Source organism: Falco rusticolus, chromosome 3, assembly GCF_015220075.1.
Source record: "Falco rusticolus isolate bFalRus1 chromosome 3, bFalRus1.pri, whole genome shotgun sequence".
Classification (NCBI taxonomy): Eukaryota; Metazoa; Chordata; class Aves; order Falconiformes; family Falconidae; genus Falco; species Falco rusticolus.
This window is the reverse complement of record NC_051189.1, coordinates 115,175,246-115,202,078: the sequence shown is the minus strand read 5'-3', so window position 1 is coordinate 115,202,078 and position 26,833 is coordinate 115,175,246. Positions and strand designations below refer to the sequence as shown.

At 50.4% G+C, this 26,833-nt stretch overlaps 1 long non-coding RNA gene across 1 annotated transcript; it reads left to right on the top strand.

The window, feature by feature from the left end:
* The first annotated feature begins 1,421 nt into the window (after positions 1–1,421).
* LOC119144237 lies at positions 1,422–24,221 on the top strand. Its single transcript, XR_005103016.1, has 8 exons — positions 1,422–2,489; positions 3,332–3,458; positions 3,599–6,729; positions 10,344–10,502; positions 11,957–12,118; positions 13,943–14,107; positions 22,582–22,742; positions 22,846–24,221. It is a non-coding gene; the product is annotated as an uncharacterized LOC119144237 (long non-coding RNA).
* The last annotated feature ends 2,612 nt before the right edge of the window (positions 24,222–26,833 follow it).

Here is a 26,833-nt window from a genome sequence, read left to right as displayed (position 1 = left end):
AAAACAGTTTCTTAGACCAAAAAAACCAACGTACCTTGTGGCATTACCCGATCCTGCTGTTACTGTGTCCAGGAGCTGGCTGCTCCAAATAATGCTGTTATTGATGACGTTTGTATGCAACAGATGGATATTTTTTTTTTTTTTTGCAGTTCAAAATAAAAATCAGGCTCCTTCCAATAGCATTTGATAGAAAATGCGCTATTAAAAAGTTTAACACTTTTCTTTTATCGATAGTGCCTGCTTTTGAGAATAAGATTGTTCCCAAGATTAGCATCCGAGAGTGGGAGAGCCTAACCCAGAGCCTGCTTTTGACCTTATCCGAAGGGCTTTGTGCACCACTGGCACTGAGCACCACTGTGCTGTAGCAATCCATCATCTGCAGCAGTAAGTTGCTGGGGTTTTTTAGTTTTGTTGGGTTTTGGGGTTTTTTTAAAACTTTTAGTCTGTTATTAAATACTTACGTAGGAGTTAGTGTGCGGTGGGGGATGTGTTCCTTTACTGCTGGACACTTTTCTTGTATTGCACTTTGGAAGTCAAGGTCAGAAATAGACCTTCAGCAAGCTAATACATAATAGATTATAAAAATGAAATCTGAGATGCCACGGTATCTTAATTGAATCAGCTTCTATGATGTACTAAAATAATACACAAGCATTTGACTAAAGCATTTCTAATAAAGGAGAATAGGCAGAAAAAGGGGCAAGAATCCATTTCAATCAAGTTCAGATGTAAGGGGCTCATTTACCTATAATCTCTGAGTGGTAATTATGCTGTTCTAGAGCATGTTGTCAGATTCAGAAAATACTAGTTTTTACTGCTGACAATGAAAATCTTTAAACTATATGTCTTACATAATTAACAAGAAATTCTTTCCCATCAAAATTTAGCTGGTATGAACAATAACAGTTTGATTATAAAAAAAATAATCGTGACAGTTAGTGAAAGTGTAGCCTGCTCTCTTTACATTTCTGGAAATGCTCCAGGAGTAGTATATTTTTTGTGGGGAAATGCAGCTTTTTCTCACTCTACCCCAGAGCATGAGCTTAACATCCTTTTCCAAACACACACAGCTGTAACGCCATGCCCTGGTCATAAACCGAGTGTCAGCTTCAGGTGAGTTTTCTTATCCTTGGCTTTCAAGCCATTCCATTCAAAGTCTGATTGAAACATTCCTTATGCAAAATGCATGAGAAGCATTTTAAAGACGATTTAAGATGGTGCTAAAACCAAGGGATTCTTACAAGATTGAAATAACCACCATTTTACAATCTTTATCTCCATAATTGCTCGCTTAATCTGGTGTTTCCTCGTGCGTTTGCTGCTATATCCTAACTTTCATTAACCTTGACTAAACAATTTGGTCTCTTGATGATCTTTTCAGGCAGTCGCTCTATTTTTTTGTAACCTCTTCAGGTCTCTTGTCACTTAAAGCCATCTGTTTATCTGTAATATTATTATTTTTTTTTTAAATAGGCTTAGGTGTTTGGGTTTTTTTCTAAGGCCTCTCTGTGAATTAACTGCCATATAGAATAATTGCAAGCAGTTTTTATCATGAGAAGATTTATGCTTCATCTGCATTTAGTCCCGTGTATCAAAAGCAAACTGAAGCGATTATATAGGGGGTATCCATTCGTTACCCATGGGAATGCATTTCTGTCTGCAAAGTCCCTGGGACTCTGGAGGGCCCCACAGCTGTAAAGAAAATGGATCATATGCCATCCTTGGAGACTTAAGTTTTAAAATATTGAACTGTTTTGATGGGAAAAAAGATTAGAAGTCTTTTTCCTTTTTTCCTTTTCTTTTTTCTTTGGTGATTAGCTTAAAGGAAAAAAAGTATCAAACTACCCCTAAGTCCCAAGTAAATTTGGTTCTGAAACTAAATGTTGTGGTTCGGAGCAGTTTTCCATGAAAATACTTGAGATCTGAAGAGCCCGAAGAGAACAAACACATCTTGGAGTTTTCTGAAGGTGAGAACTTAACGAAAGGGAAAGTACTTCGTGTCCTTTCCCAAACAACCACGAGAGGGCTCAAGATGCTCGGGATGCTCAGGACGCCTGGCGTGAGCTAAGGGAGCAAATCGTGACCATTAGTCACCAACATACTGAAAAAAAAATGCCGTTTCTTTTTAAACAGACATCAAGATGTTATTTCATATTCTTTGCTATGTGAAAGAATAGGAAATTCATCTTGGGAAGCCCGGAGAGCTCAGAAATAGATGGATTTGTGTGATAATAAAAATATAATTAATATGCAAACATTCTTTCCGTGTAGGACTACGTAGATTCAAAGAAAGGGAAGAAAGAAGGCTTTGCTTTAATTCTCCATATCCAGAAGCCTTTCTGTTGCAGAAACCGAAGCAATATAGAACCTTGGCTGAAGTTTGATGCGAAGACTTTCCACACCTATAGCATTTCATCCATGTTCTGGCCATGGGGACAGTTCTGAGCTGCCTTGGCCGGGTGTCTGCCTGCTTCAGCTGCAGCTTCCCGGTAACTCTTTTCCCTCGGGATCACTAATATTACAGCTTAAATGTTTTTCAAAGGCTGGTGGCTATTCGTGATACCCTGCAAGCCATGATGTGTTTGCTATCCCAACGTGTGGGATTGTGACCTCCCATAAAAGAAAGGTAGTATTTAGAAATGCAGGTGAAAAACATTTACGTCCTGGACCAAAGTCTGCTTTGTGACCCAGTAGGTGATTTCTTAGGGCTAAGAACAAGTTGCTGAAATTCCCAATTTGCAAATGGGTACGGCATGTATCCTGACTCAGGTGGCGGAGGTGCTTTAGATTTCTGTTGAGAATAATTATTCTTTTTAAAGTTCAATTTCTAGCAAAAGATGCCCAGCGTCAAAAGTCACTACACTAAAAATACTCTCTGTTTACAAATACTTTTTTTGTAAAAAAAATCTTAGACAAATTAACACTTCATACCAAATTTTAACATGGGGCAGGGAGAAACCACGCCGGTGCTGTAAGATGTCCTGTTAACACCCTGTTGAACCCTGACCTTCGTTCGCTCATTCCTTTGGCTTCCTAATTCAAACGCAATTCTCTGCACCGGTTCCTTCGAACTCTGTGCTGCCTCGTTGCCCGATGTGTGCAGCAATTGCCACGCAGCTGTGCAGCAGGGCTGAGCGAGCCCATGGGTGGGAGGTTATTCTTTTCAGATGAGGAGGAGGCTTACGGAATGAATTTGCTTCCCTCTTTCCCACCTCCCCCTTCCGTTTCGTTATTTTTAGGTTTTGTATTACTTACGTTAGTAGTCTATAAGTAGCGCTTACAAGCCTGGACTAAGCTTGAAGCGGTTGTGCCTTGTGTTCTATGCACACAGACAACGAGGGGGCTTTTTGCCCTGAAGTGCTCAGAGCTTGACTGGACTTGCAAAAGAAGAGGGAGAAATCAATCAAACAAGACGCACAGCAGCATTCCTGTTTTACAACTTGGCCAGCAAAATGCAAGTAAGCGGGGTTTGCTCCCCCTCCTCCACTACATCACAGCCCCTCTGCCGGGGCCAGGTTTGCAGAGGAGCTCAGTGCACACGCTGGTGCCCAGATGGATGCTGAGCTCTTTGCAAAACTCACCATGTGAATTTCGGCAGGTCCGAGCCCTTGGCAACAGTTGGAAACTTGACTAAGACCCAGCAATGCAGCCTTAAACTGCTGCTGCATCCAAAGATTCATGTCCGCCGCTCCGAGGAGTCAGTGTATCAATGTGAGTGCAGAGTATAAAAATGGACCTGCCCTTTCGTAATGGCATTTTTACATATCATTAGCACAACTTTCCAAAACCCACTTGCAGCAAAGCGAGACCTTAAGGCTCTTTCCATCAGTGGACAGCTGGCTTACCAGGTATAAATGATCCCTTTAATGTTTCGCAAAGACACGTCTTTTCCAGATGCCTGTTTGAATTTGCTGGATTTGGTTGAGTATCATTCACCTTTTTTTTTTTTTTTTTTGTCACTGCACTAAAAAAAAACCTGTACAGTGCAGGTCACTTTTTTAACATGTATTTCTGAGTGCCAGTAACTGTGCCTTATGGGTGCAGGTTGATGCAGCTTGATACTCTTGATTTCGTGGCTCTAATAGTGACATTTTAAAGGGTATTTCCTACTTTCTTTTACTTGGTCTTCATATGGCAATAAAAGTGAATGGCTGGGTGTCTGTCTGCTGCGGCTTCATTTTTAAATCACTCTGCAAATTTGAATTGAATTGGCAGCAAATCAGTAATGCTAACGATATACAAGCTCCTACAATCTTTGAGAAAACAGGCGGTTGAGTAGAGGAGGGGGAGACCATCAGCTGCTGCAGGAAGAGCTCTGTGTAGAGCTTGAGTCTTCTCCACCTTTACAGTTAATCAGGAGACCCGTATCCACAGGACTGCAGGTCCTACGAGTTAGTGTGTTTGTCCAGCTGCTTCGTGGTGAAGCCTATTTAAAACAAACCCAGTTGTACTTGTTAAAACAAAAAGGCTTGGCTGACAGCAAAGGAAGGTTATTCCTTCTCGGGCAGTAGCCTTGCCATTCCTGGTTTGCTTTTCAAGCATCTAATTTGCTCTGATTTGCTGCAAAAACTTTATATTGGGCTGTGGAGGGTCACGGCCAATTTTGAAGGATGCCGAGGAATTAGGATCATTTTAACTTTAGTACCATCTCCCTCATGATGAGTATGTATCCTGGAGGAAATCGTTTAACTTCTTCTCTACTTGCTTACCCATCTGTAAAATGAGGTTTTGTTTCTTGGCTTCTCAGGGAAATATTTTAAAGCTCGCTCCATGTTTATTGCTTCTTTAAAAGTTTAGAGCATTGTTAAAACGCTCAGTATTTCTGAGGGGGACTTCACTGGGCTCAGACAGACAGGAATGCAGAGGGTGCATGGAATACTTTACAGGTAGGAATTGCTCTGGCAGATATTTTGTAAAATATTTGGCTTCCTCCCATGTCTTACCTTGCCCGTAGCAGCAAAACTTCAGTAACAAGAAAAGGAAAACTTAAATATAGGCATATTTTTAACAAAAGAGTTTGATATCTTCTGGTCCCTCTCTTTTTAATTTGTTTCTGATTTACCATAGCTGAAGAAAAAAGGAGGGAAATGCAGTAACGCGATGGAGAACAGCAGGACCCCCACTTAGGCATTGACAGGGAAGAAGCTGGAGGAACTGAAACCGTGAGTTTTACTACATATTATGCCACAAAGTAATGCTTTAACAGTCTGATTCTCACGCTGTGTTTCTAAATGGCAGCAATACTTAGAAAGTCAAAACGCTCCTCAAGTATTCAAACAGAAAGGCAAGAGTTACTCACTGCAGAGAGAGCCTGTTCAATTATCCCACGTGTATCAAACCACTCAAAATGATGGTGCATTATGGTGTTTCAAGCAGAACTTCGCAAAGCCCTGAGCAAGACTAGATTCTGCTCTCAGCCCTGTCGCTGTGACTTGCTGCAAAAAGGGGTTTTTAAACTGAAAATAGGTAAGGCAGCTCCTTGGCTCATAGCAACTGATCTGGGGAGACGTAAGAGGGAGAGGAATTAAACAGGAGAATTTTCTCAGCACTTCTTCCATATTTTTTTCAGTATTGCGTGTTTAATAGTAGTTACATTAACTAACACTTACCGATTCCCTTCTGCCCTTAGCTGGGTTTGCTTTGCAATTTCTTCGTATTTCAGTTGCGCCGGCTGTGTGCCTGCCTGCCCTGCTCTTAAATAGATGGTGATCCCAGGCAGCAAAAAAGTAAGGGTAAGAAACCCTGGTGAGTTCTTCCCAGCTCGTGTACGTGATCTGGTTGACTCTCTAGTGAGCATGTGAAACAGCATGTTTATTTGTTCTGTATCACCTAAAAGAGATGTTGGGATTCAAAATCATCCCTAGCAACTGAGCAATGGCATGCTTTGCGGTTCCTCTTGATTTGTTTGGGGGTGTTGGGTGGTTTTTTTATCTTTAAAATTCCTGGGCCTCTCGGCACAACTGCAAAGTCCCACGAGCCAAAGCAACCGCGGAGCTGGGATATCTTGCCTGACAGGTAGGAGTTATTCCCTTCCAGCTGGGCTTTCTGTGCAGCACAGCTCTTCGTTCATTACTTGGCTCTTTAGAGAAGCAGGTGCCTCATTCTAAAGGAGTTAATTTGCTTAGCTGGACCTCTTTCTTCATCTCCTTTGCCTTTTGCAGCCAATAAGCACTTGACAGAGTTTCAGCCCGTTGAAAGTTTGTGGTCAGTCTTGATTGGATTTTGGATTGCACGGCTGCCAGTAATACTATTTCTCAAAGCCCAGGCTTTGAAAATTACTTAGCCTTATGTTTGGCAGTTCAGTTAATAAGTTGCATAATTACAGTTCTAGGAGCAGATCCAGTACCTTTAGAAAGTGCAGTGGAATCTAAATACCTTCTTCCTTCTCTGCCTTGAAATGGTATTAATTTCTTTCTCCTCTAAATGGCAACAGAATTAATTTTGGAGAGACCTGTTGCTTGAAGTGGAGTCAGTGGATTAATAAAAGCGTTAATTATTAAAGCCTGCAAACGGTCCCTAATGATTGTTTGCTGCAAAGTTAATGTTTGATTGGAGAAGGTCATCTGCAAGCCTGAGTAGAAAACCTGCCTCTCTTAATAGCAGGGGAAAGCACAATTACCTTCCCTTCATGATACGCACTGGTGCTCTGTACTACACTCCATCCGATCATCCTAAACAATGAGCTTGGAGGAAGAACTGTTTTGCCATTGGACAGCTGCAACCCAAAAGGTCACACTTTTTAATTAAGTGGGAGCAATTACATCTGTTACTGTGCTTCCTAGAAGGAGGCAGGGGCACCTCATTCTGTATCCCTGCCTGAAAACCACCCTCAGGCTGAGTGAGGGTGGTGGCTCGTGTTTTGCAGCCCAAATAGCTGCACTGCACCATTTCCTGAGAGCTCAATTAACATGTGGCAGATATGCAAAGGAAACGAGTGGATGCTGTGGTTTTGCACCCCTGCTCTGTGCTGAAATGATGCGCAATCAGAAGTGTCTAGCAATGACCGGTGCGCCAAAAACTCAGCCTGCTGCGTGGCTGGGGTGGAGGGGGTCATCCTGAAACCTCTGTGTGCAGTTGCCTCTATACGAGCTTCAGGTGTAATAGAACTGACTGGCACCAGCAGGTACCTTCCCCAAAAGAGATGGGCATCCCATTGCTCCAGCTGAAGAACGAGCTTCTCAATTAATCCTGGGTCTAAGGCATGCTGCTGAGCCTTTCTGCTCTGATCTCACAGGGCAAGGTAACTGCCCGCTTGCCAGAGCCGGTGACGGCGCTTCGGCACTGCATCCTGCACTCCGACTGTTTTCCTCTACGGGAAGTTAATTGGAAAGGACATCAAGAATCTGGCTTAACATTCTGATTCTCCTGAAACGATGGTTGGTGGTATGAAGGGTACTTACTAAGGGTGGGGAGAGACCTCAGTTGTTGCCAGCCCTGCCGCTCACTTTCTTTGCGGTTTTGGGCAAAGCGTTTAACCCCTCTGTGCTTTGAACTCTTTTTTTGAACTCTTTTTTTTTTTTTTTCCCCTGTTTAAAATGATGATAATGTGCAACCTTAAGAAAAACCCTCGAGAGCCTTGAGGGAAGGGCGTTGTCACAGTGCTGCCAAGTTCTGTAGTTGTTAGGAGAACGGATGTTTAACTTTACAATTTCAAACAAAACAAACCCCTCTTTGAATAAAGCATTGCATGTAGCTGCTGGGGTTTAGGCATTAATAATGTTTCAAGTCCTTGCAGACACTCCCTAGTTCATTGCGTTGTCAGAGGGATGAAACTGGTGTGTTTTGCAAAAGGAAGAGTAGTAAGAGGGGGAGTATCAAGAGGTGAGCCTCTGCCAGAGGTGAACAGTCAGAAACAAAAAGGAAGGGAGCAGCCAGATGCTCTTTGGTGCAGCTACACCTCAAGTGAGCAAGAGACGCAGCGTAAGAACTTTCTTTGTAGTAAACAATGCAGTCGGCATGTAAAAGCAGAGTCGGAAAGGGTGGTTGCTGACATGAAGAAATACGAGCTGCTGCTTTATCTTTCAGAACTAACAAGGGCTTTGGAAGTGTCTGTTATGAAAGCACTGTTCCCCAGGAGAAAGACAATGAGGATTTCCGAGATGTGTCCTGTGACACGTAGCACCAGGAGAAGCCCTGTCAGTCTGATAAGGGATTGTGAGAGATCATCAGGTGGGAGAGAACTGAAATAATTCTGACCTTTTGGTATAGGAAAGCTCTTGCCCTTCATGGACTGTCCATGCAATTGTTGCAGCTTTGAGGATCTCTTCATTAACCTCTCAGATGTCCAAGCAGGCTAAAGGAACAGCTTCTGTCTCCTGGGATTTTGGCTCTTTGCTTTGCAGCTTCAAATTAGCTGATGAAAGGGGATTGAACAGTATCCAGGCTGCACGTGCTCCCATCGTAGTGAAATACAGAGAGAAATCTCCTGACAGATCCTGACAACAGGAGCCAGAGCAGCGAGAAAACAAGGAGCCACAGCAGCGAGAAAACAAACACACACTGTCTGGGGCTTTCAGGGGGTTTGTGTCTTCAGCCAACTGCAAGTTATCAGCCCCCTTTTCACCGTAATTCACAGGGACATGGGAATGTTTCGGTTACAGCAGCACTGCCAGGCAGTGCATGGCTGTGTGGCTCCGGGAGCTGGGGCAGTTCCTGCTCATAGCTGTGACTACACCAGCACGGGGTGAAGCAGCCCGTCTGCACTCTGCCAGAGCCTACAATTAAGCCTCTCAAGCCTGTTTAAATGATACTGAGGCACAGCTCCAGCGAGCAGGCTCTGCCTTCCGCTACCCTCATTTACGCTTGCTGCTGATCACTCAGTATCCCCTATTCGAGCGTTTCCCTCTGCAGAAGAAAGGTCAACGAGGAAGAGCAGAGTTCTTGGCTCGCACGTCTGCGACGCCGGGCTCTCCAGAGCGTGCGGTACTTGTGGGTCTTTACGACGTCTGCTGAAGGATGTCGGTGTCTGAGCCGCGGAGCAGGTCAGCGTCGGTAAGCTGTCTGTGGCAGAGCCTCTTGCTCACGGGAGGATGGGAACAGCAAGTGACAGAGGGACCCAGAGTTCACATATGAGTGCCTTTCAGCACCTGTGAATATCACCAGTTCCTTCCCAGACTGATGCTGGCAGGGTACAGGCCAGGCTTCCCGCAAAAGGTTGGTGGGGGTTTGCGCTGGGTTTTTTGTTTTAAGAGTCTAGTCAGCAGGAAAAAGGGCTAGAAATACATCTGAGCAGAGAGAAGCCTCCGAATCTCATAGCTAACTGAAGCTGAAGGCGCGAAGGTTGGCAGAACATAATTACCTAAACTGGAGTTCAGCCAGGACACTGGGGCTCACCCTCCTCCTCCAGCGAAAATGCCGTTGGATATTTGATCACTATGGTGGGTCCCACCACTTGGTTTTACGTATCTCCTGAAAGATGGAGTTGCTGGAGCAGGAACCTCACCCCCCCCGGCTTCTTCCTGGAGCTAAGACCATGTAGTAGCATCCACCGAACCTTTCCTAGCCACAGCTTGCAGCACCTGAATTTTCTCTGGCAATCCCTCTCCAGGTTTTGCCAGCTGAGAACCTGCTCCTCCACATGTGGGATGTGGCAGAACCACAGCCCAGAGGCAGCACGTCTGCAGGCTCTGCTCGCCGCTTTGTCCTTATCGCTGCTGTGGCAGGTGACCGCATCCTTGATCCGCTTCTCCCCTGCACGTTCCCGCATCCAGCCGAACCCCCTCGGAGCCTGCAGCGGGGAGGGAACGTGAGGCATGCAAGTCACCCCGTGCCTAAGGATTTTGCTGGTGCAGTTCTGCAAATTCCCTCTGTTTTGGCCACATCTAGACATGCCGGCACGGCGTGGCGAGGGAGGACAGCTTGTGTTTGGCAGTGCACGAAGAGGAAAGGCCTGGATTCATTGCTGTGACTGCGTAACAAGCCCTGCCTTGTTAGCTTCTGGGGTGATCAACAGGATTGGGGCTTCTCCGGCTGCCCTGCCGTCGCGTGGGGGGGTGTCATTGCCACCTCTGTCAGCAAATGTGCCCCCGCTAGCTGGGCTGGCAGAGGGGGCATCCCATGGCTGTGTGCCCCTGCTTTGTCCCCATGGCCGGAACGCACCAGAAAAGTTCTTCCTTCTGATTCTTTGGCATAAATATTTCATGCGACCCAGGAACGTCCCAGCGGGGGCCGTGCTGTGCACTCTGAACGTGGGCCACGTGCGTGGAAGCGGTGTATTAATTATTATGAAACAGCTCAGAGAAACAAATGCAGGTTGCCATGGAAGCACCAGCAGCGACAATGTCACCTCATTTTTAAGATGCTTTCAATGTTCCAAACACAGTTTCCCTTCTTTTTCCAAACAGACGATGACAAAATAGCCTGGTGGAGGGGAGATGAGGCTGCGGCCGTCGGCTCTGTAAAACTTGACTCCCCGTTATTACAGCCGAGGGATCAACTTCGTGCTGAAGCCCCAGGGAAGGGAGGAAGGAAGGGAGCAGGAGGTGGAGATGCTGACCCAGGAGGTGAAGGACAGCGCAGGCTGGAGATGGGGGGAGTAGGTTGTTCCTTCCCCATCCCCGGCTGTAGGGGCTGGGGGTCCGCAGGGCAGCCGGTCTGGTGTCTCCTGCTCCTTGGGAGGGTTGGGATGTGCCAGGAAAAGTTAAACATTCACAAGGGTTACAACAGGGACACAGGAATCTGTCTCTGAGGATTTGGATGGAATAAATTGAAACCTTGCATGAGAGAGGAAATGAGGCAAGTGGTAATGTTAAGAATTGATAATGCTGATTTAATGAATGCGAAAATTCAAATCATTGGAGAGGAATGAAAAAAAATACGATAGTAAATGCCTGGAAGCTGGGTTCTTCTTGCCCCTTTCAGTCATCTATGCAAAGCAAAACTGTGACCTTTTAACCCCCATCATTTTAACGAACCTTTTGTTTCCTGACTTGCCCCAGGAGCTTGTAGTTTTAGTGGATGTAGCCAGCACCGGCAAATCTAAAGGAATAATCAGTCGTGGCCAAGCCCTGCCCTCGGCTAGGCCCACCTGCGGGCTCCGCGCGGGCACTCGAAGGCAGCAGCGTTTCACTGTGCTGTGGTGCCCCCCGAGCGACGGCAGGTGGGCTCTGCCCCCTTGTCCCCCCCGCCTGAGCGTGTCACCTCGCAGAGGGGTCCCGGCGAGCTCAGGCAGCTGCAGTGGCACCGCTGCTGGGCACCAGCTGGTGGATGTACTGAGCCCTGAAATGGGGTGACCTACGCACCGGTGTCCTGCGCCCTTGGGGGTGTTGGTAGCAGAGATGCCACGTTTGTCCTGTTCTGGCTGCGCTTCTTCTGTGACAGCGTCTGCCTTTGGTTAGTCTCTCGCTTCACGTTTGTTCTCTTGCAATTACCCATTTCTTAATTCCGTCTCCCCTGCCTGGGTTTTTGGGGTTGTCTTTGCTGAAGTGCATGCTTAAAAACCTGCGCTGTTAGCCACCCAGGCAAGGCAAGAGCCTTGTGGATATTTCTGCAGTGCTCAGGGCATAAGTAGAAACAGATTTACCGGACACGTGCTGTTCAAAACTGGTGGAGAAAAAAAACCAAACACACATTAAAATTTCATAGATTCCTAATACCCGATATCCCTGCTCTGTGAAACCTTTCAGTGCGTGGATATCTGCTGCCTTAGAGGATCTCTACAGAGATCCCGATTGTTGATGCTGAGGGCAGCAAGGTACATTCAGGAGGGGTGGAATCGTGGCTGGGGAGCTGGGGTCTGGCTCTCAGCCACCTCGTGCTCACACAAATGGGGTTGTGTCCCTGCATTTTTCACCCGGACCTGGAGAGGGGCTACGCCACCATTCATGCTTGGCCTTAAAATCTTTCTTGGATTAAAAAGGAACGCTGCAACTCACTGTGTGTTTGGAAAACTCACATATACTCAAATAGAGTTACAAAAAAATGCATTTTAACCAAGTAACCTCGTAATGTTTTTCAGCGACCTCGGATGACTACTTGCAGAAGGAAGACTGCAATATTCCAGCTGTTAAATCAAGTGATTGTGGATTTTGATTCTTTGTGGAAAGGCAGTGATATTTCCCTGCAGTAATAGCGTGAGCCAGAGCCAAGCCAGCGGGCAGCAGGCGGGCACAGATGAAAAGTAAGTACTCTCCTTAGATTCATTTTAATTCCCCCTGTTATCTTATGATAACTGCTAAATCATCAGCATCAAGAATAGCATTTGTGGTTATTAAAAGCATCCGTCAGTCCACTTAGCCACTGTAGCTGGTACTAACCCCAATCTGTCTGTTTTATGCTCCTGCTGTGTTGACTCTGCACCTCTGCGATGATAACAGGGATGGCTGATTTAAAGGGGAGGATGGAAGGCAGCAGCGGCTGTGCCAGAAAGCAGCGGAAGATGCGCAGAGACTTAGAAATCCTCTTTGTAAAGGAAAAAAAAAAAAAAAAAAAGAATAGAAAATGGATTTCTCAAACGTTTAGCCCTGCCAGGCCTCTGCCCTCATCCAAAAGCGAGCTGTGATGCTGCTGGCTGGACTTCAGCTGCAAGCGCGTTGCATTCGCATCGGCGGCTGGCCCGTTTGCAGGGTGGTTTCGAGGAGTCCCTGGCCCGTCGGCTGGCGTATGTGGGAAGTGGGCTTCACAGCTGAGGTTTTGGTTGCCTGGTCTCTGCCTGGCAAACATGAGGCAGTGGGACCACAGCAGATTGTACACGAGTGAGGGAATATTGCCGGAGCTGTGCTCGTAGGAATCTGCTTCAAAAGATGATGGCCAGATGTCTGATACCTAAACCAGCCATGGGACTCTGGAGAAATCACCTGAAACCTGCTTGGCTCCAGCTCCACAGACCCAGCCCTTGACCATCACCCTTCCCTCGGGCCTTCCTCTCCCATCCACTCAGCTTCCCTCCCCAGGGAAGCTGCATTTCTGCTTCACTCCCAAATCCAATACCCAGTTTAGCACTGGTCCCATTCCTGAGGTGGGAGATGCTTCACCCCAGGCTCCTTGCAGGGAACAGCAGAGCAGGAGGAAGCCAGCAATGGTTTCATATGGCCTCCTCCAGTAGAGGTGTAGAGCATCCTCACATCTCACCAGCTGCAGTGAGACCTAAAAGCTCCCAGCATCCCTTCGCAAGCAATTTTGATGCTTTGGCAGCTGGGCTTGGAGGTTTTGGGGTGAAATCCCTCCTCCCAGAGTGATGAAGATGGCAACCTCCTAGAGAGCAAATGTCAGCCTGAAGCTCAGGAAAGGGAGAAAACCACCCCCCGATGCATCAAAGGGGACACAGATGGTCAAAAATTGATGGAGAGCACAACTCGCTGGCAGTGCGCCTGTGGGCATTAATATGAAAGCAATTGTTCCACAGATGCACAGTTCTTCTGATGAACCAAGCTCTAGCAGCTAATGACAAGACAGGAGCCATTTAACAAAACAACAGGCAATACAGATTTGCCACTATATTTTTGATGGATTTTTTTTTTTTTTTAATAATGAGGTTTGTGGGTTTTGTGTGTGTTTGGGTTTTTTTTTTTTATTTTTGTCTTTTTAAAAAAGCCTCCTTTCATGTGAGTTGATGAAAAGTCCCTGTGTTTCCTGTCCCTTCCATTCCAATCTTGCTGTCCGGCAGCTGCTGAGAAGTCCAGCTCAACGATGCCGTACACGTTTGCAGCACCAGCAGCGAGCTGTTCCTACCAGCCTGAGCAGTCAGTGCCTTTTCTGTCTGGTCCTCGGTCACTGGCAGTGCCCGTGATGCTGTAATCCTGCCTGCTGCCCACGCCAAGCTGGACGCGGAGCAATGATCCGTGTGGGATCCGTGTGGGAAGCCAGCTCAGCACCGAGCTGCCGGCAGGGAGAGGCTTTGGGCTCACCCCAGCCAGGGGGGTGCTGTGGGCTGAGGGAAAACGGCCTGGAAGTCTGTACCCTGAACTCTTGCCGTTGTTAATTAACCGTGTAACCTCTCTCTTAGGCAGCCCTCTTCGTCGGTTCGTTTGTCTTGCTCCTCATTTGGCAGATGGAGAAGCTGAAGCGCGGAGGACCAACGTTCTGGCCAATTGTCATCCATCGAGTCCATCTGTAGAAGCCAAAACAAACCAAAGTTCCCCAAGCGCTGGACCAGCGCGCTGACCATGAGGTAACGCTGCTTCCATACTGTTCTCCCGATAAAGTTTGATTAAATCAAATTTCTCCCTTTGATTCCTCTTGAAGTGCTGGAGTGCTCCACTCAACTGATTCCTAAATGATTCCCCAACCCACCTCAAAACTCTGTGCCTCTTGCTCTGTGGCAGAGCAAAACATCTGATGTCCACGCAGTAATGTGACGCTGGCAGAGCTCCAGCGAGCCTACCTGGAGAGTGGGGTGGGGGATTTGACGCTCCTCCACCAAGAATGGGCAGCTGGGGCCGTACCGGTGGATCCCTGTGTCAGGCTAACTGGTGCTGAGAGCATCCTTGTGGAGGAAGGGCTGTTCTGGCCACAGCAACGCTCTAAATTTCTGCTTGCTCATACCAGACAGGGACCAAACATGGATTTCTCACTGGGCTGACGGTGGGCTTGAGGAGAAGCAAAATATCCCTTCTTGTGCCCTGCACAGCAGCTGAGGGTGTTTCTTCTAGCCTGGCACCCTTCACCCGCCTCCTGGAAACTGCGTACAGAGCGCTGTTCCTGAAACGCGCCGTGATGCAGAAGGAGACCAGGCTTCTCCGCACAATCCCTCTTCAGCAACTGGAGAAAATGAACAATGACAAAAGGTGCCCTTAAGGGTATTTGCTTCCCAGTGGAATGCACTTAAGGGCTCTGTGAAGCACACTGATGTTATTAAAAGGATGTGCGCGGGGGAGCGCTTGTCAGCCCTAAGTGAAATTGATAAAAAGATGTTTTATGCAACAGGCTGTATTTAAATCTAAGGGACAATTTAAGCTGCTTTGTGGGTAATAGCATCTCTTTGATTGAGAAGCCGTGTTTTAAATATGGAATTAGTGATAGTGAGCGTGTTGGTGACCCTGTTTTCAGGGAAGGCACTGTTACGTGTGTTGCAGTGAGCAATAGGACTTGAGGCACAGTGGAGTGATGTTAACCCTTCAGTGGCTTCATCCAATTAAGTACAAGCCCCTCTGCCCTTTCCTGGCACGTCAGAGGTCTGCGTTCGCTCCCTGACCGCTGTGTGGTGACTGCGCTCGGTCGGGAGCACCAGATTTGAGAGGAGAAGTACCAACGTCCAGCCACGGGCTTTGCAAGGGCTGGCAGTGGAGAGGCATCTACGCCAGCCTCATCTGAAACCCTCTCCTGGTTAATTGCCTTCTGCCGGTGCAAGATCAGCCTCTGTTGCAGACAGCTATCACATTCGTTATCGTTCCCTTTCCGAGCTGTCATCCAGCGTTACTGTTCCCCACCGCACTCACCCCAGACCTTGGTTGCTTTTCAGTGCTCCCTTGATGCAGTTTGGCATCTCTCTGGGCGAGGAGCGCTATCGCTGCCACCTTCCCCTATCGATATCCCTTTCGTGTGGTGCCCTCCTGCCTCGGAGCTCAACACCACCAAGCCAGTAATTAGCGTCACATTATAACTGAATTGTCAAAAGGAGCTTGTGTCAGAGCTGAGCGAGTCAGCAGGATTCCTCCTGTCTCCTTTGGTCTTTCGTCATCTTTTGAACATCTTTTCTTCATCGCTTTATCATTTATTAGTCATGATGGCACGTAAGGATTAGCTTGGGAGCCTTTTGCGGCAGGCACTGTATTTCCGTGCTCCTGCAGCACTGCGGGCAGCTACAAACCCGTACCGAGGGCTGCCGCTCGCTCGCTGCCCCAGCCCTGCTTGCAGCCTCTCTCCTCCTTCGGGCTGTGCGCTGGATCTCCAGCGGGACCCAGGGGATGTTTCCAGAGGAGCTTCAAGTGGCAGCAGACGTGTGTGCGTGTGGAGGGGGCTGTCCAGCCCAGCCAGGTAAGAACCAGCCGCTAAACCCACAGCGGGTACGTGGTGGCAAGCAGCTGAAGCGGTGCTAAAGGGGGTTTGAACAAGCTCTTGCTCCTCCCTGCTGCTGCCCCTCGGAGCTGCCCCGTCCTCCTCCGCCAGTCGCGTTTGTCCTGGGCTGTGCTGTGCGCCCCGGTCCTGCTTTCAGCACTGACCCTCAGCACCTGCCAGGAGGGTGCTGGGTGGTAGGAACCTCTGCACCTCTGCCAGGACAGCGCGGCCGCTCCTTCAGGCAGACAGCAGCGTGTACCAGCCTCTGGTGCAGCAGGAGGATGCTCAGAGCCTGGCGCAGCTGCTCAGCGCAGGAAAATGCAAACCACCTTCTCTGCCACTGCAACTCAACCTCTTGGCCGTGAATTTTGGGTTTCCCTTTTGGCAGCTTCACTAGAGAAATTGCAGATGAAGAGCTGCGTGGGGCTGGAGCAGGAGGAAAGGCCACGCTGCAGATCACCAGATCCTACTGAACACGGAATTAATGCAGAGAGCACGTAGAAAACGCCTTGGCAGAAATAAACATGTTTTCCATTCATCTGGGAATCCCAGCAATCTCTGTTGATGCTCCTGCTCATAGCCAAGCCACGAGCTTTCAAAACACCATTAGGACTCATTTTACAGTAGCATTTCCAAATAAAGGCGGCAGCTCTTACACAGCAGTTTGCAGGGCTGAGAGAGGAGGAAAAGCCGTGTGTTGTCTCGTTTGCAGGTGCGTTGACCTGTGGTGTTTTTTGTTTTCCCTGAGCCTGTTTTGCAGCAATGCTTCCATTCTCCTCTCCATCTCCCCACTCGGGGATGCTCTGCAATTCCCCGGAGAGATACTGTTGCTGTTCACCAGTAGCAGGATTGCAGGATGTGGAGGAGAAGAGCACCAGGACCCGTAAGGCAGGGAGACTTGGGCATCTGGCTGCAAAGATGGCTTGGGCACGGCTGCTTTGTGGGCCAGCAAAGTTTTCCACAAAGCAAGGCTCTTCCAGAAGTAAATGGACCAGGAAGCCAGCCTCATCCATGCTGACTGAGGGTGGATCTGTGGAAAGCAGCTGGGGAGGTTGAGATGCCCAAGGGCCAGAGCAAGAGTTGGGATCCAGGAGCTGCTTCCTGGGCCGGTGGCTGCCAGGCCAGGACAAGTCCCTTCAGTTCTCCTGCCTGCACAGGCGGGTGCTGAGTGCCCTGGGGGACCTGCGAGGAGGGGGACACAGTCACTCCTAACGCAGCAGGAGAGGCTGGAGAAGCAGAGCTCCAGGAACCCGCCTACGCACCGCACATCGGCGGGGACCCCTCTGCTCAGTCCGGGGCTGGCTCTGGCAGGACAGGTCTGCACGGCCCCTTCCCTCGCCGTTGCTTGCTGAGAATTTGAAGAAGTCCTCTTGGAGCTAGGATGGGCGCAGGGCTGTGGGAGCCTGTGGCACCCATGGGCCCCCTCCGCACAGCCCCCCCTTCGCGCACGGAGCAGCAATTCGGCAGTCGGTGACAGCAGCGTCACCCCAAAGGCCATGCGGGCAGGGGTTGGTGCGCAGAGGTGGTGGCATTTCTTCTGGTCCCACTCGCAAGCAGACAAGGCACTTCGCCCTGGCGATCGTGCATTCCCCCTGCCCACACATCCATCACCCGGTGCCCCTGCAAGCTTCCCAGTGGCTGTATTTCTTTCCCCGTTAAAATTAAACCTCCCAGCTGGATGTGCTTCAAAGCCATTCCTGTTCCCATGTTCACGGAGCTGCCTGTCCCCGCGCTCCCGTCCACCCAGCAAGGATTTGCTCGGGAGCAAGGGCCTCCCCTTGGCTGCCGCCTGCCGGAGGGGTGAGCTCTAACTATCTGGAGGACAGGAGTGTGCGAAGAAGAATCAATATTTTATGAAGCCTTCCCAGCTGGCGGGTGGTCACAGCCTGGAGGGAGACACGCTGCCTGCCCCTCGGCTCCCTGGGGAGATGCTGTGACCCTCAGCAAGCGGAGCTGCCGCATTCGGAAACAACAGAGCGCTGCGTGACGTAGGCAGAAGGGAGCCAAGCGCCCCCGTCACCCCCAGCTGTCTCCGAGAGCGTGGACTGAACGGGAGAGACGTTTTTCTCCGAGATAGCGGGGAGCTGCTTGGATTTCCATCCAGCACCGGTAAAAGGAGCTCCCTCCTCCTGGATACAAAACCCACCAGGCCCCGGCCAGCCAGCCCCGTGCTCCCTCCCCGGGGTCGCTGGGGGAATGTCCCGGCGTGGCTCGGGGGGTCCCCACTGCTGGGGCCACCAGGGCATGGCTCAGGCTCAGCGCTTGTGCCGCTGCCGCTCGTGCCCTGGTTCCCCAGGGCTTGTGCCCCGCTGGCTCCAGCTAGTGCCGGGCCAGAGCCGACGTCCTGCTCTGGACCAGCTGGGCTCAGCCGCGCTGGTGAGCACAGGGAGCCGGGGGGGCGAGGGGATTTGGGGTCTCACTGCTCTGCCGGGCAGGGGTGGCACCAGCTGCTGGATCCAGACATGCCGGCACAGGCAGCGGCTCTGCACATCTTCCTCAGAACAACCCCCTCATCCCTGAGGATGCACCGTGCGGGCATTTGTGGTGGTCCTGAGCTCGGGTGCCTCTCGCTGCAGGGACTGTCCCGGCCCTGGTGTAGCCACTTACGCCGGAGCTGCCGGCTGGCCGGTGACCCCCTGCAGCCCAGGGCTGATGGCCAGGGAGAGGAGAGCCAGGGCACAGCTCCCACACCTCTCCCCTCCAGCTGGAGCCTCTGAGCACACAGCTGAGGACCTGCCACCAGCACCGTGCCGAATGTATTTCCCACATTACGCTGCATCCCCATTTACATGTGATTAATTGAAACCTCTTGTTGCTATGGGACTGACATCTCCCTGCCTCACCTTTGCTTTCACTTTTTTTGTTGTTTTTTGTTTGTTTTCCGGGTAATGCTCTTTGTTCTTTTATTTTCTGCTCAAATGTAGTGGAAAAACTAGTGCTGGAGGAGGGGGGTGGGAAGGGGGAGTTGGAGCTTGCAGTAGGAAAGAATGGACTTTTGTAAATACATAGGCAGCTTTTGCATAGGGTTCAGCAGAAATAACCTGCTTTCTGTGGGTCAGAAACCGAGGGGCTTCCCAGAAGAGAGGCAGCAGAGGGGACCTGATGTGCTGGGAGGTGGGTATGGGACTGGGGGGACCCAGAGCGTGCACCAGCCCATCCCTCTTGTGCTCCGCTGCATCCCCAAACCGCCGAGGCAGGCGGCCTGAGCGATGCGGGGAGCCAGCATTTGGCACCCGCCAGCCCCAGATTAAAGCTGCACGTCAAACCCCACGTTTGCTGTTGGGGTGGTCACACGCTTGTCACACGCTGTTGTTAGGAACTGTCCTGGAAGCAGCAGCAGCAGGGTTCAAGGCATGCGTTCGCTGCCCCAAACTGCTTACGGCGGGGCAGACCCTCCCTTCCCCGCAGGAGAGCGTAGGAAGGGACCCGCCGAGGAGAGCCTGTCCCTGGGGAGCTGGGATCTGCAGGACCTGTCCCAGGGCAGCGCATCCCCCAGGGCTGCAGGGAGCTGGGGTGAGCCCTGGGATGGGACTGGTGCAGGGTGGCCGCTGCCTTAGCGTGGTGGCGGAGCTGAAAGCAGCAGGGGGGACCAGTCTGGCTCCCCTGGGCGTTAGTAAAGCTCTTGCTGGTCTCCGTGCTGGAGGGGCGGGCCCGGGGGCTAGCTGTAGCCTTTGCCAGGGCAGAAGCAGAACAGGACCCACTCCCCTGTGCCAGAGATGCTCATGAGGAGCACAGTAATCCCTGCCCCAGGGAGATAGCTGCTATAACATCGTCTGTCTTTGCTCAAGGGGAGTTATCTTTCATTTTTTAAGTTATTAACACAAAATTATCGATACCCATATTCTGGTTTGTTATACCTCCTAGCAGGGTTGAAAGCAGATAGATTTCCGAAGAAACAGAATTGATTCGGTACCGACGAGAGCAGAGCAACATTCAGCAGCGCTTCAGGGCATGAATCGATGCTCTCTGAGGCGCAGGAGGGGAAGGTGATGCAGGTACCGTCAGGAGCAGCTCAGGGGACGGGTGGACGTGTGCTCCTGCGGTACGGCCAGGAGAGCAGCAGCCGCGGGAAAAGGAGGCTGGATTCACCACAAACTGGTTTTGCAGATGCACCCAGCATGAAACAACCCGAAACCCAGTGTGCAGCCAGTTTAGCGAATTAAAGGTCAGAGGGGAGGGCTGGCATTGCCGCTCTGAATTCCTGAACAGTAGAAGCCACAGGACTTAATTCTCCTTTTCAGCCCGGCATCCAGGCTTAGCTTCAGTTTTTCCACTGCTACAGGATCCAACCCAATTCTTGATAAATTGCTCTAAGGGCCAATAATCCGCGTTCTTCAAAAACAAAACCAAAAAAAAGACCAGAACAACAAAAAAAAACCACAATCTATTCTGGGTCAAATTTATCCAGCTTCATCCTTCAGTAACTGGATATGATCTTTGTCTCCCAGGTTGAAGAGCATCTTTTGGTCACGCTGCTGCTCCCTGTAGCGCTGTGCTGCAGGTCCAGGGTGGGTGGATTTATCGCCAGCTGCGTCCACAGGCTGTGCTTGAAGGTGCGAGAAGGGAGAATTGGGAAAATTATTTTGCTTTGCCATAAAAAAAAGAGGCCAGTAAAGGCCAAGACTGTTTCTCAGAAAAGGATTTGGTGACTTTTTAGAGCAGCCAGTGCCTGCCCTTCCCTTTGCGGTCAGCTGAGACCCGAGCAGCCAGCCTTGGGAGGGCCAAGCTCATCAGCCACGTGGCCAGATTCCAGTATTACTATTAAAAGCTCAAAACCCCAGAGTCAGCTTCTCTCCTGGGTCCAAAGATATGTATATGTATTAAAAAAAAAAAAAAAAAAAAAGCCAGATTTCTCTGCTTGCTGTCTGGATTTTTGAATTTCTTCCTATTTTCAACCACAAAAATCTAGAAACCTCACGTTTTAATGGAAGGGAAGACTTGTAATCTGATAACATAACCCCAGGGGCTGCATGTAAAACAGGGCTTGTAAGAACTGGCCGCTCCAAAAGCTACAAAGCACATCCAGAGCAAAACCAGGAATAAAATGTGACCCCTGTTCTCTGGATGTACTCATTGTAAAATGTTTATTTCTTTTTTTGAACTGGCTGGCATTTTCCAAACTGCTACAGCCCTGCCTGCCCCTTCTTCGTGGGAAGTCTTGAAGGATATTTTGTTGGGAAAGAAATTCCTGATGAAGCCTGGGTCTGGATGCTGGGTGCACCTCACCGGAGGCGATGGGCAGCGCATGCCAGCCTGGCAGAGACGTCCTGGCTGCAAGGAACAGTCTCGGCACACAAAGAAAACAACAGTCTGGATCGGAGGGTAAGGAGATTATAAGGATTAAACAAGACGGAGAGGGATGTTTACGATTATTATTAGCTTCAAAATCTGCCCAACCAGAGCGGCAAGGCACTGCCCATCTGTTGTTTGACGTCGACAAGACCTCGATGGGTTTATTCCTGTCTGCACCTTCAGTTTGATATTCTGGTACAACCTGAACGTAAAGCAATGCCAGCAACGGCCAAATGGGACAGCGGTGGTGCAGGGCTGGAGGTATTGAAGCTGGCTGCGGGGAGGCAGCTGGGGAAGAAAGGCCCTGCAAAAACCGCTTGGAGAGAGAGAAATAGCATCTTAACCGCTGCAGTGTAGCAGGAGAGAGGACAGAGACACTGCCGGGCAGAGACAAAAGGCAACACAGAGAGTTTTCTTAAGGAAACGCTGAGAAACGGTTATAATTAAGAACACATTAAATTGAGCTGAGTGGTAATATTACATGAGGCGGCCATGGCTTTTCACACAGTTCAAATTAACTCCCTTGGCATCACTGTTATAAATTCCCTTATCCACGTTTGCTCTAACCTGACAGAGAAATGTTGCTCAGGGCTGCCACACCAGCAAAGGACATGAGATGAGGGGGATGGAGAACCTGCCAGGAGCTTGCTTTAGGGGATGGGAAGCAGATGAAACCTTTTTCAAAGGAAATACATAAAAATCAAGGGATGGATTTTGCAGGCTCTTTCCCAAGAACTCCTCATCTCAACACTGGGGCTATTTCCTAGGTGCAGATTTGCCTCTGAGAGGGAAGGATGCTGAACCCAGAGCAGTTTTGAAGGGTTGTATGTGTGGAGCTGTGCAGAGGGGTGCATGTCTAAACCATTCCTGAGACATGAATTCATCACTGTTCTTCAGCTCGTGATACTCCACTCTTTCAAAACGCGTAAACACATCCACGTGGACGCTGGGTGCGTTCGCCTCCCTGGGGCACGTGGCTGCTTCATCAGGGTGCCAGGCCCTAACAATTAATGCCATGGGGCACAACACCAACGGTGACAGCTGGCCTTTGGGGAGCAGAGCGTGGGCAGCCCAAAATCCCATCCAGTCCGGGAGGTACCTGCAAGCATCCTTCATCCCTGGGGCTGAAGAGGGGGAAAGGTTTCTGCTGGAAAGGATGGGGGACTTTCAGTGCCTGGATGGGTTTTTTGGATGCTTTTGTGGTTTTAAGCAGGGTAGTTCAAAGTGTTGGGTCAAAATAGAAATTTTTTGCTTTGTTTTGTTCCTGGTGAATAATTGGAAAGGTTTGAGGAGCTTAAATAGCCCTAAGAAAAGATGATTCTGAAATGACCGTTGTCTTTTTCTTTCTCCTGAAAGTCACCGAAAACCCGAGTGAACCTGGGTTGCATTTGGGAACTGGTTGGATGTTTTGGCTCAGCCTGACATGGAAACCTGCTCCTGGCGCGTTTGTAACCACAGGCTTGACAGGCAGAAGCGAAACAAGCAGTTCAAGTGACTCAGAAAAGATCACCTTGCAGGTAAGGGACAGAGCTGGAAACGTATCTCCCGTCTTCTCTCTCCCCTCTCTGCCAAGAGCTTTCTGTCTTTAATCAAACAAGTGAAAAGCTGTTTCTGTGGCAGGGCGATCATCAGCCGCGCTGCTGATGGCAGTGAGGTTTCACCACCCAGCAGGACCAGGGAGGAGAGATCCTTTCAGCTGCTGTAAATCGGCACAGCATCCCTTGCCGTGCCAGAGAACCACGCTGATTTACCTTGGCCTCACTGAGGTCCCTGGCAGGCACGTGCCGGGGGGTCACAGTCGGGCGGTCGGTGTCCCCGTCCCGCTGATGGATGTCCCAAGGGGAGGCAGCGGGTTTGCGGTGCCTGGCAGAGGGGCAGGGCTGGGGGTGGTGGCAGCTCCAGGGGCCCAATTTTAACCTGCCACCAGGTGCCGGTGAGAAGCCAAGCGATGTTGTGCAGCCTTTAATGTCGCAAAGCTCCGGTGGGATGGGGAGCAATTGCCTGGGGCTGGGATGCTGCCCTGGGGTCCTCTCCCTGGTGCACTCGGTGCGAGTGTCTTTAGCAGAGGAACAGGCAGAGCTGAACTGTGATCCCAGCGGGCAGAAAGTCTATCGGGGAATGAGAAGTAAACATCCTCCCAGGATAAGAAACAGGCAGCATGATAGTGGGCTCAGATGAGCGGTGGCTGATGGGGTTTGTTGCCCAGGAAAGCCCGGCACCATCCCTTCTCCCTGTTCCTCTGCAAAGCCCCGATCCACTTGTGGAAGAGGTCAGGGTATTGGATGGGGGGCTCAAAACCAGCAGTTCCAGGGGCTCAGGTTGTCAGCACGTGGATGCAAGATCCTGGAAAAAGGGTCTCCGTGTGAACTGAACTCTGGAGCCTTGGCAGGAGCAAGCCAGCTTCCCCCCGCGGGGCGCGGAGCGGTGCAGGGAGCTACCAGGGGGCTTTGAGGAGGGTTTAGGAAGGAGCATCTGTTAGGAGGAGGCATCCTGATATTGCAAAGTCTGTTTATTTTCTCAAATCAAATTGAAAATTCACAGCAACTTCCCCCAAGTTATGGAAGTAAATACTCGGAGCAGTTACACTCAGAAACACGCAACTAGCCAGAGCAAAAAGAAATATTTAGCTAAGGTCGGCCACAACTAATTACACGGGATGTACACATGACATAGTAAACCCTGAAATAAAGTCTCCAGCCCCTTTCCCACATATTGACTGCGCAAGATCCCATTTTGATGCTGAATTGCTTTGAAATTGCTCTGTCAAAAACTTCCTTGACATCAATATGCTCCCGCAAAACGTTTCAATCTCGGTGAAACAGCATTTCCCACTGGAAACCTCTTTAGTTTAAATATTTCCTTGTCGCTGCCGATGCTTCCTGGGTTCATGCCCTGCTTCCAGCTTTGTTCTCTTCTGCGACCAGCCTGTGACAAGGCTTAAATAAGTAATGATTTGTAAAGTGCTTTGATATCCTCTGATAAAAGATGCCCCAGAACACTGTGTATTACAGTACCATGATTTCTCTCCTCGTTTCTTCAGAACGCATTAAATGTGTGGGCACTCTGGTTATTTCCTCTAACGGTTGATATTTTACCCTGATGTATTTTTATCTTCGCTGTATTATATAACTAAGTTGTGTTGGTGTCAATCTGAAAGCTCCAGCGCTGTCAGTAAAACTAATCCAGTTTAACACAAGCCTAAGAGGAGGACTGAATTCCTTGTGAGAAAAAGCAGAATTAACCCAAATGAGTGAGTAAACTCCTCAAAGAGCGCCTGGTCCCGCTGTCCTTACATTGGGAAAATTAATGAGAATCAACACGAGCTAACTTTCACTCTCAGCTACATCCTCGGCATATGCCAGGGGAATTTGGACCCTGCCGTTTGCCTCCTAAAAGCTTTGAAGCTGGAGAAGTTGCACGAGGAATAACTCTTCCTCTCCACCCGTGTTAGAGCCGAGCAATCTTTGTGAAGGATAAATGTATTTTGGTGAAGAATAAATGCAGCATGAAAGAAGCCATTTCCCGGGGAACTAAACTATTTGTGAATTAGATGCTCATTTGGCAAATGGCTTTGGCCAAACAAATCGCCAAGAACAGAAAGCATGTGAGAAGGCGGGGGCGGGGGGGAGTTCCAAGCTGTGCCTCCGGAGCTGGGATGCACCCCTGGAGCTGGGATGCACCCCCAAAGCTGGGATGCACCCCCAAAGCTGGGGTGTGCCCCTGGATCTGGGATGCACCCACAAAGCTGGGATGTGCCCCCAAAGCTGGGATGCGCCTCCAAAGCTGGGATGCACCCCCAAAGCTGGGATGTGCCCCCAAAGCTGGGATGCGCCCCTGGAGCTGGGATGCGCCCCCGGAGCTGGGATGCGCCCCCAAAGCTGGGATGTGCCCCCAAAGCTGGGATGTGCCCCCAAAGCTGGGATGCACCCCCGGAGCTGGGATGCGCCCCCAAAGCTGGGATGTGCCCCCAAAGCTGGGATGCACCCCAAAGCTGGGATGTGCCCCCGGAGCTGGGATGCGCCCCCAAAGCTGGGATGTGCCCCCAAAGCTGGGATGCACCCCAAAGCTGGGATGTGCCCCCAAAGCTGGGATGCACCCCCGGAGCTGGGATGTGCCCCCAGAGCTGGAATGCGCCCCGGCGCTTTGGTCGAGAAGCAAAATGGGATGAAGCTCAGTGCCTGGCCCAGCTGCAAAGTCAACAGGAGAAGACAGAGACCCCTCCAAGGAGTCTCCACCAGGGTCTGGCTCACCCTCTGGAGATACCACTTTCTCCTTCACTACAGAGGGAGAGCAGATAATTAACTCCCACCAGCCTTCTGACTCCAGGCAGCAAAAATGAGCCGAGTCTTTCTGCGGTGGCTACAGACGCTGCTGCCGCTCGGTGTTTTTTGAGCCAAAGCCCTGGAGTGCTCCATGCTCCACGCCAGCTCCGCTCTTCGCAGCAGATCAGCATCTGCAGGGCTCAGATGGGCGACTGCTGGTGCCGGGAGCCGGGCGGCCCCTTCTGCCCCCTGTGCCGGTGGTCCACATGTGTGACAAGGGCTCATCGCAAACGCTGTGATGCCAGAGCAGCCCGCTGTGCCTGGCCGGGGCTGGGGGACAAGCACCCTTGCCCAGCACCCTGCAGGGGCCATGCTCAATCCCCTGGCACTTCAGCTGCCATCTGCTGAAAACTGGGGGAGCTCCCCGGGGGGACGCAGCATGCAGGAGCAGTGACCTGGAGATAAGCCATGTGGATGGGGAGGGACCGCTCCAGCCTCTCCCGAGGTGGCTCTCGGCCATTGAGATGGAGCTGGAAAGGATGCTCAGGACCCCTGTCGCCCCCACCGCTGCCTGCCTGCCCAGATTGCTTCCCAGCGCCCAAGGGCACGCTCGGCTCTCAGGGCTGTGCCGTGCCACCTGAAGGAAGCAGGGGACGAGGCGCTGGGTGTGCAAACACGGGCTTGCGGAGGGAAGACAAGCAAGTCCACAGGGGAACAAACCACAACCACACACTGGGAGCAAGCACGGCTTCCCATTTCCCTGAACAACAGCAGTGCTGATGTGGATTTTCCATCCCTCATCCCTCCCACCGCACTCAGCTCCCCAGCTGGGCTTCCTCCCCATCACGGGGGCCTTTCTTCCCTCCAGAGAAGGGGGACAGTGATGGGGTGTACAAGGCACCTGCTGCCTCCACCAGCGGCGCAGCAGGGTGGGAGGGCGCTTTCCTCCGGAGCTTCTGCCTCATCTACAATTTGCCGTCAGGGCAAAGCCCCAGAGCTCCTTCGGTGTCGGAATTTTTAAGACCGGTGCTGGCCACAGAGACCAGCTGGGCTGTGGGATTTCCAGTGCAAGACATTGTTCAGACCCAAAAGCGTGCAGAGCTCCAAAAAAAGAGTGATATTTACTTCTTGGTACCCAAGAGTCTGCAGAGCCAGGCTAATTATCATATGAAATTTGGTAAGAGGCATTAAGTCTTCTGCTTTCAGGTTTAAGCCAGCCTGTAATTACATGGGATTGGGAGATTTTCTGCACCACCCTCTGCAGTGCCTGGCACTGAGCATCCCTGGAAGCAAGATGCTGCGCAGGTGGTGCGCGTGCTGGAGCCCCGTCTCCGCAGCCCTCTCAA